This window comes from Monodelphis domestica, chromosome X, assembly GCF_027887165.1.
Source record: "Monodelphis domestica isolate mMonDom1 chromosome X, mMonDom1.pri, whole genome shotgun sequence".
NCBI classification, from domain to species: Eukaryota; Metazoa; Chordata; class Mammalia; order Didelphimorphia; family Didelphidae; genus Monodelphis; species Monodelphis domestica.
The window spans coordinates 29890111-29899132 of record NC_077235.1 but is presented as its reverse complement, the minus strand read 5'-3'; the positions used below and the strand labels follow the sequence as shown (position 1 = coordinate 29899132).

Genomic DNA, 9022 nt, shown 5'->3' with positions numbered 1-9022 from the left:
CCAAGTTGCTTTGTATTAACTCTTTTTAAATACAGTCTTTAAAAACTAGTATTTTAATTGTGGACTTAACCTCAACAAACAGATATTTCAATTTACAAAGGGCAATTTAAAAAGAGAGTGACAAATGTAAGTGGGAAACTCTAATACAGCTTTTGCTTTTGTGAGAAGTGTACATTCATTGTAACATGACAGAACCAATACTGACTGCTTGTCTGTGTCCCCCTGTGTATGTATTTCACAGTCTAACCTCCCAAAACATTTTGACATACCGGAGATTTACTCTGCGCATGCGCAAATCACTCACTAGGGTACGCGCACGTGGGAAGAGCCCAGACTGGACTGCTGAGCGAACACGTGATCTGTTCCCTTATCACGTGGGGCGGAGTGGTCTTTTCTATTGGCTACGGAGCTGTGAAAGACTGACTGGTCTCTCTCCCCGCTCTCCGTTTCTCCTCTCCCTCCCTCTCTCTCTAAATTCTCTAAAATCTTCCTTTTGAAGCAAATATTCCTTGTAAAAGCCAATCTATTTGGGGTAGGGTTAAATAGAACTAGATTACAGGGGTCCCCTAAAATGGAGGGAAGAGAATCTATTGGGGGTAGAGACAACAGCGGAAAGCCTAGAAATCCCCTCCCCCATTCTTTCCTTAAGTGTACTGGAGAACTCATCTACACGACAGATGAAAGCGCACAAAGAATCGTCTTCCTCGGCTACCGAGAGATAACTACTACTACTACTACTGGAGAACCCTGGGAAGAAGTAAAATATAATATGCCAGACCGGTTGGCAGTGGGGGCCAGGGAGTCATTGTCGCATGTATATATTGTTTTCACTTAGCTTAGATTCCTGTCCTGCCTCAGTCTTTCTCCTCCCTTCCAGAGAATCATCCTAATAATAGCGTTTTTTAAGTAAAAGAGGAAGAAGAGAAAAAATGAGCAGAAATAATCAACAAATTGAAAAACTCTGACATTATATGCAGTGTTCCACACTCATATACCTCTACAGAGGAGCAAGGGGAGAGTGTCTTTTCTTTGGGAATATTCCAAATCTCTTGTTTTGCACTGTGCTAATGACTGTGGATCTTGTTTTCTTGGCTTCACTCTGCATCAGTGCATGCACATCTTTACTTGCTTCTGGATATTATTCACCACACAGCCATTTTTTACAGCTCAGTAATATTTCCTTACATTCATGAACCAGAAGTTGTTTGCCATTCTCCAATCCATGGCCATCTCTTTCTGTTCTTTGCTGTCACCAAGAGTTCCTGTAAATATTTGGATGCCTTTGGAACCATTCTTCTTATCAGTGACCTCCTTGGAATATATACCTGGCAGAGGAGGAATCTCTGGGTCTAATGGTAGGGCCCTTTTGATTACTTTATTTACATAATTTCAAATTGCTTCCCAGGTCAAAAAGCTGTTATAATTTCATACTGCATTACTACATAGCAATTCATTTGGAAAAGGCCTGAACTGAAAGCTCAAAATCAGTCCCCTAAAACACTAAGATGATCTCAGCCTTCTTAAAGGAAAATGTTTGTGTCCAGCATCAGGCAGGCCCTGTGGAGCAATATGTATGGTTCTGGGCTGTACATTGTAGGAAGGATACTGATGACAATGATGATGACAATAATAGTAATGACAACTAGCATTTTAGAACTTTTCAAAGTTTGTGAAACATTTTACAGATACAATGTCATTTTATTCTCCCAACTCTGGGAGGTAGATACTTATATTAGCCCCAATCAATAGATGAGGAAATGGAGGCACACAGTTAAATGACTTGCCAAGGATCACATAACTTGGAAGTTTCTGAGGTTGAACTTGAACTCAAGTCTTTCTGACTCCAGATCCAGTACATTATCCACTGTTCTGGAATTAGGTAGCATCTAAAGATGGGGTAACTAGGAATAATGAATGGTCTGGATCTAAGTCATGCAATATGTGGATTGGTTTAAGGAGCTGGGCAAATTGAACTTGAGGCAGAGAAAATTTAGGTAGTGTATATAGCTCTATTCAGAAAGCTAGGCATTGCATGTAGCCAATGAAGTGAATATAATCCAGGTGTTAAAGTATAACCAAGTTGCTTTTTAATACTTAGATTGAGAAGATGGCAGCATAGAGGCAGCTAAAGTTCAGACCTCTGAAAACCCTTCCTTATCGATTGCAAACTAAGTGCTCCTAGGGGACTGAAAATCAAACCTAACAACAAGACAGAGCCAAGGAACCCTCCTGCTGGATTCAACTTAAAAGGTATGCCCCCCAAAACCAGAATTCGAGAACACTCAGGTTTAAGGGGAAGGAAAAAGTAAGGTCCCAGGACCCCTGCCGCCACCTAAAGTGCTGTAGCTGGAACCTCTGGGCGGATGAGGGTGCTGGTCTGGAAGGAGTACCTTGTGGGCAAAGCTGTGCTAGGCTCAGAGCGTGGAACACAGGTAGGGAAGCAGTTGGGGAAGAAGCAGAGAGTGGGCAGCCTAGTTTCAGCAGCAGACACTCCTTATTACCCTCCCCCCTTCCCGTTTGGCCTCAGAGCACATCCAGCTCTACAAATTCAAATCAGCTGGACTTCATCTCATCAAAGCCTCCAGAAGGCAAGGAAGTACAAAGCAATGAAAACAATAATGAGTAAGGGTACATGGAGAGGCAAATCAAAAATTAGTTGGAAATTAAACGATGCAATTCTCCAAAATTGGTTAGTTAAAGAACAAATCATAGAAACAATTAATAACTTCATTGAAGAAAATGACAATGATGAGACATCCTTTCAAAATCTATGGGATGCAGCCATAGTACAGCCAAAGCAGTACTCAGGGGGGAATGTATATCCTTGAGTTCATATATTAACAAATTAGAGAGGGCAGAGGTCACTGAATTGCGCATGTGAATTAAAAAACTAGAAAGTGAACAAATTAAAAATCCTCAGATGAAGACTAAATTAGAGATCCTAAAAATCAAAGGAGAAATTAATAAAATTGACAGTCAAAGAACTATTGATTTAATAAATAAGACTAGAAGCTGGTACTTTGAAAAAAGAAATAAAATAGACAAAGTACTGGCCAATCTAATTAAAAAAAGGAAAGAAGGAAGCCAAATTGATAGTATCCTAGATGAAAAGGGAGACCTCACCTCTAATGAAGAGGAAATTAAGGCAATCATTAAAAATTATCATGCCCAATTATGTGGCAATAAATATGGTAATCTAGGTGATATGGATGAATATTTACAAAAACATAAATTGCCTAGACTAACAGAGGAAGAAATAGACTACCTAAACAACCCCATATCAGAAAAAGAAATTGAACAAGCCATCAAAGAACTCACTAAGAAAAAAATCCCTAGGTCCTGAAGGATTCACAAATGAATTCTATCAAGCATTCAAAGAACAACTAATCCCAATTTTATACAAACTATTTGACAGAATAAGCAAAGAAGGAGTTCTACCAAATTCATTTTAAGACACAAACATGGTACTGATCCCAAAGCCAGGCAGGTCAAAAACAGAGGAAGAAAACTATAGACCAATCTCCCTAATGAATATAGATGCAAAAATCTTAAATAGGATACTAGCAAAAAGACTCCAGCAAGTGATCACAAGGGTTATTCACTATGACCAAGTAGGATTCATACCAGGAATGCAAGGATGGTTCAATATTAGGAAAACCATCCATGTAATTGACTATATTAACAAGCAAATCAACCAAAATCAAATGATCATCTCAATAGATGCAGAAAAAGCCTTTGACAAAATACAACATCCATTCCTACTGAAAACACTAGAAAGCATAGGAATAAAAGGGCCTTTCCTAAAAATAATAAACAGTATATATTTAAAACCATCAGCAAACATCATCTGCAATGGGGATAAACTAGAAGCCTTCCCAATAAGATCAGGAGGGAAACAAGGATTATCACCTCTATTATTTAACATTTTACTAGAAACACTAGCAGTAACAATTAGAGAAGAAAAAGAAATTGAAGGTATTAAAATAGGCAATGAGGAGACCAAGTTATCACTCTTTGCAGATGATATGATGGTCTACTTAAAGAATCCTAGAGAATCAACTAAAAAGCTTATGGAATAATCAACAACTTTAGCAAAGTTGCAGGATACAATATAAACCCACATAAGTCATCAGCATTTCTACATATCTCTAACCCATTTCAGCAGCAAGAATTAGAAAGAGAAATTCCATTTAAGATCATTCTAGACAATATGAAATACTTAGGAATCTATCTGCCGAGACAAACACAGGAATTATATGAACACAACTACAAAACACTCTCTACACAATTAAAACTAGATCTAAACAATTGGAAAAACATTGATTGCTCATGGGTGGGATGAGCTAACATAATAAAAATGACAATCCTACCCAAATTAATTTACTTATTTAGTGCCATACCCATTGAACTATCAAAAAAATTTTACTGATTTAGAAAAAACCATAACAAAGTTCATTTGGAAGAACAAAAGATGAAGGATATCCAGGGAAATCATGAAAAAAAGGCAAAGGAAGGAGGCCTTGCAGTCCCACATCTGAAACTATACTATAAAGCAGTGATCATTAAAACAATTTGGTACTGGCTAAGAGACAGAAAAGAGGATCAATGGAATAGACTTGGGGTAAGTGACATCAGCAAGACAGTCTATGATAAGCCCAAAGATCCAAGCTCTTGGGACCAAAACCCACTTTTTGATAAATACTGCTGGGAAAATTGGAAGACAGTATGGGAGAGATTAGGTTTGGATCAACATCTCACACCCTACACCAAGATAAACTCAGAATGGGTGAATGACTTGAACATAAAGAAGGAAACTCTAAGTAAATTATGTGAACACAGAGTAGTATACATGTCAGATCTTTGGTAAAGGAAAGATTTTAAAACCAAGCAAGAACTAGAAAAAATCACAAAATGTAAAATCAATAATTTTGATGACATCAAATTAAAAAGATTTTGTACAAACAAAACTAATGCAACTAAAATTAGAAGGGAAGCAACAAATTGGGAAACAATCTTCATAACGAAAACCTCTGATAAAGATCTAATTACTCAAATTTCTAAAGAGCTAAATCAGTTATACAAAAAATCAAGCCATTCTCCAATTGATAAGTAGGCAAGGGACATCAATAGGCAATTTTCAGTTAAAGAATTCAAAACTATTAACAAGCACATGAAAAAGTGCTCTAAATCTCTTATAATCAGAGAGCTGCAAATCAAAACAACTCTGAGGTATCACCTCACACTTAGCAGATTAGCTAACATGACAGCAATGGAAAGTAATGAGTGCTGGAGGGATGTGGCAAAGTCCAGACATTAATGCATTGCTGGTAGAGTTGTGAATGGATCCAACCATTCTGGAGGGCAATTTGGAACTATGCCCAAAGGGTGCTAAAAGATTATCTCTCCTTTGATCCAGCCATAGCACTGCTGGGTTTGTACCCCAACGAGATAATAAGGAAAAAGACATGTACAAAAATATTCATAGCTGCACTCTTTGTGGTGGCAAAAAATTGGAAAATGAGGGGATGCCCTTCAATTGGGGAATGGCTGAACAAATTGTGGTATATATTGGTGATGAAATACTATTATACTGAAAGGAATAATGAACTGAAGGAATTCCATGTGAACTGGAATGACCTCTAGGAATTGATGCAGAGTGAGAGGAGCAGAACCAGGAGAACATTGTACACAGAGACTGATGCACTGTGGCACAATTGAACATAACGAAGTTCTCCATTAGTGGCAATGCAGTGATCCTGAACAACTGGGAGGGATCTATGAGAAAGAACACTATCCACATTAAGAGGAAAACTCTGAGAGTAGAAACACAGAAGAAAAACAACTGCTTAATTACATGGGTCAAAGGGATATGGTTGGGGATGTATATTCTAAATGAACATCCTAGTGCAAACATGAACAACATGGAAATAGGTTTTGATCAGGGGAATTGCGCGTCAGCTACAAGGGTGGGGGGAGGGAAGGGAGGGAAGGAATATGATTCTTGTAACCAAGGAATAATGTTTTAAATTGACTTAATTTTTAAAAATATAAGTTCACATCAACAGTAAGAAATAAAAAGTAAAAAAAATGTGGAAAAAATACTTAAATTGGCTTTAATGTCTTTGTCAGAGAAGCTGAGTATTATGGGAAGTTCTGGGTACAAATTCCATTTGAGGAGGAAAGCAGCTTAATTAAGCTTTTGGATTAAACTAGAGTACAAAAAAGAAGACACCAATCAGAATGGTAAAGGTTCTTGAGTCTACACTTTCAGAGGATAAGGTGAAGCCATTAGGAGTGTTTAGCAGAGTAAAAAAGGCTCAGTGTGTGTGTGTGTGTGTGTGTGTCTGTCTGTCTGTCTTCAGGCACTTAGAAGGTATTAAAGATGAATTTCATTTGTTCTTTTTGACCTAGAACTTAGTATAGTGCCAGACACATACTATGTACTTAATAAATGTTTGTGATTGACTATCTGACTGGCCCTAGAGCACAGAATTAGGATGGCTGCGCAGAAGTTGAAAGGTATAATATCCAGGTTTAATGAGAGGAAAAACTTTCTAAAAACTTGAGCTGCCCCCAAATAGAGTGAGTTGTTTGGGGGGGGGGGCAGTAACTTCTCAAGCTTACTGAAGGTCTTCAAGCAAAGGCTAGGTGCCAGGGATGTAGTAAGGAATCTTTTTGGGGATATGAGTTGTACTAGTTTCAATTCTACAAACACAAAGAGGCAAAAGTCATTCCCTGGTCTCAAGTAGTTTTATAATTGACATGCCAACAAATATATCCAAAGCAAGCCATGTCAAAATGCAATAGGAGAGATGATAAGAGGGGCAAGGGAAGGCTTCCTGTAGAAGCTAGGGTTTTAGTTGGGGTCTATAGGAAGCCAGGGAGGTCAGTAGAAGGCACAGACGAGGGTGAGCATAGCTAGCTAGGGAGAGTGCCCTTAGCTGAGAAAGAAAGTGTCCTTTTTTTGGAACAACCAGGAGGCCAGTGCCACTGGATTGTGTGTGTGTGCACACACCAGAGAGCTTAAGTGTGTAAGAAGACTGGAAAGGGGGCCAGGAGCAGAGACCAAATTTTAACAAAGGTTCCCAAAACCAGGGAACAAAGGCACAGCCATAGCTCTGCTCAAGTGCCAGGGACCCATAACTAGACTTTAGGATGATGGGTTTCCTTTGTAATCCATAGATATTATTTTATGCACTTAAAAACTTAATTCTGTGAAAGGGTCCCTGAGCTTCTCCAGACAGTCAAAGAGGACTGTGGCACAACAAAAGTGAAGATCCCTTGCTGGTGGGGATCTAGCCAACATGCAGGAGGGAAGACTTACTCTGGATATTTTTAATGTTCTTTGGATACCAATTGAGGACTCAGGCTACCTATCTGTTATGGCCCCCTTCCACTATGTTTATGGCCCATCTTCTTCTCAAATCATACGTTTCCCTTATAATATTTTACATGTTTTGCTAGTGATGTGGCTAGGTTGTACAGTGAATAGAGCACCAGGCCCAGAGTCAAGAAGACCTGAGTTCAGATCTAGCCTTAGACATTGCTAGCTTTGGGAGCCTGGGCAAGTCACTTAACCTCTGTCTGCTTCAACTTCTTTATCTAAAATGGGGATAATAGCACCTACTTGGAAAGGTTTCCGTAAGACTCAAATGAGCACATAGTAGGCACTATATAAGTACTCATTCCCTTCCCCCTAGCACAGCATTAGCGAACTTTTTCAAGATCTTGTGCCCTATTTGCAACTTCAAGCTGCCTGTAACCCCCCCTGAATTACCCCAGACAGTGGAGAGAGGAAGTGCTTGTATTGGGCAGTTGGACAGAGGGGCAGGGCATGCAAAAAATGTCCTCAGGTGTGGTGGTGAGGGGGAACAGAGTAACTCCCTCCATGCCACCCTGGTACCCATGGCACAGCTTTGCCAACATGGCCCCAGCAAGTCAGTGTCAATAATGTGAGTTTCTGTCATCAATTTACCTTCAACATGTAGATGGGCCTCTGTTGTCTTTCAGGATACCCACAATGATGATACTTCAGAGAGTTTAGTATCTATGTAGCATCACCTGAAAAAAATGATGATAAAAAGGTGAATTTTGTTTCAGGTCAAAGTTTGGGGTTGATGAAAGTGCTATGTGGTTTTCAAAATTCAACTCATCATGCTCTCCTCTTTCTTTTTAATCCTGAATCCAATTCATTGTCTATACACAGTGCCTGTTCCCAATATATGGCTGTCAATACAAATGCATGGTAGCTAGAAGACATTCTTCATTAGTTTGGTTTTTCTTTTGTGAATTATTAGGCACATTTCTTTTGAGTGCATGAGGATCTCCTTAAGCAGCCCAAAAGCCATGGTGGCAAACCTATGGTACATTTGCCAAAGGGGGCCACTCAGGCCCCTCTCTGTGGTCACATGCCCTGTTGCCCTAGCACAGAGTTGGTTAGAGTTCATTCCTAGAAAGCCAATGGAACTCAGGGCTGGGCTGCTCCCCTCCCCCTCTTCATGGGTGCCTTGGGACATTTCTCACATCACCCACCCCTCTAAAAGTTTTGCCATCACTGTCCTATAGCATGCTGGGGTATGATGCAATTGACATAATGTCACTTGAAAATAAGATTATCTGGAGGAACTCCCGTATGTAGAAGATCCCTCTTCCATTGTATTCTACAAATAAGATGCTCCATGACAATGGTGAATACTTTTGGTGAGCATATATATATATATATATATCTGTTTTATGCCCTTATTTGATACTGATGACCAGAAGATCATTGAATAAAATTACCTCATTGGTTACATCTATCAAAGAATTGTGTGTGATCAAATATATGTGGGGATATACATCAAATATCTGTTTGATCTCCATTGAATCATATACATATGCCTTGTAGGAGGACAATTTTTAAGGCTGCCTATTGCTCTTCTCACTGATCATCAACAAATAATTAATACAATGGGACCTTATTTACTCAGATCCTTGTGCGACTGTGAAGATAGGATGTGAGGGGGCAGCTGGGTAGCTCAGT

At 39.2% G+C, this 9022-nt stretch overlaps 1 protein-coding gene across 1 annotated transcript in view; it reads left to right on the top strand.

The window, feature by feature from the left end:
• The first annotated feature begins 404 nt into the window (after positions 1-404).
• LPAR4 (lysophosphatidic acid receptor 4) overlaps positions 405-9022 on the top strand; it is a 167142-nt gene continuing 158524 nt past the window's right edge. The window contains exons 1-2 of the mRNA XM_056808845.1: positions 405-1355; positions 2099-2250. The gene's annotated coding sequence lies outside the window, so the exon portion shown is untranslated. The remainder of the gene's footprint in view (positions 1356-2098; positions 2251-9022) is intronic.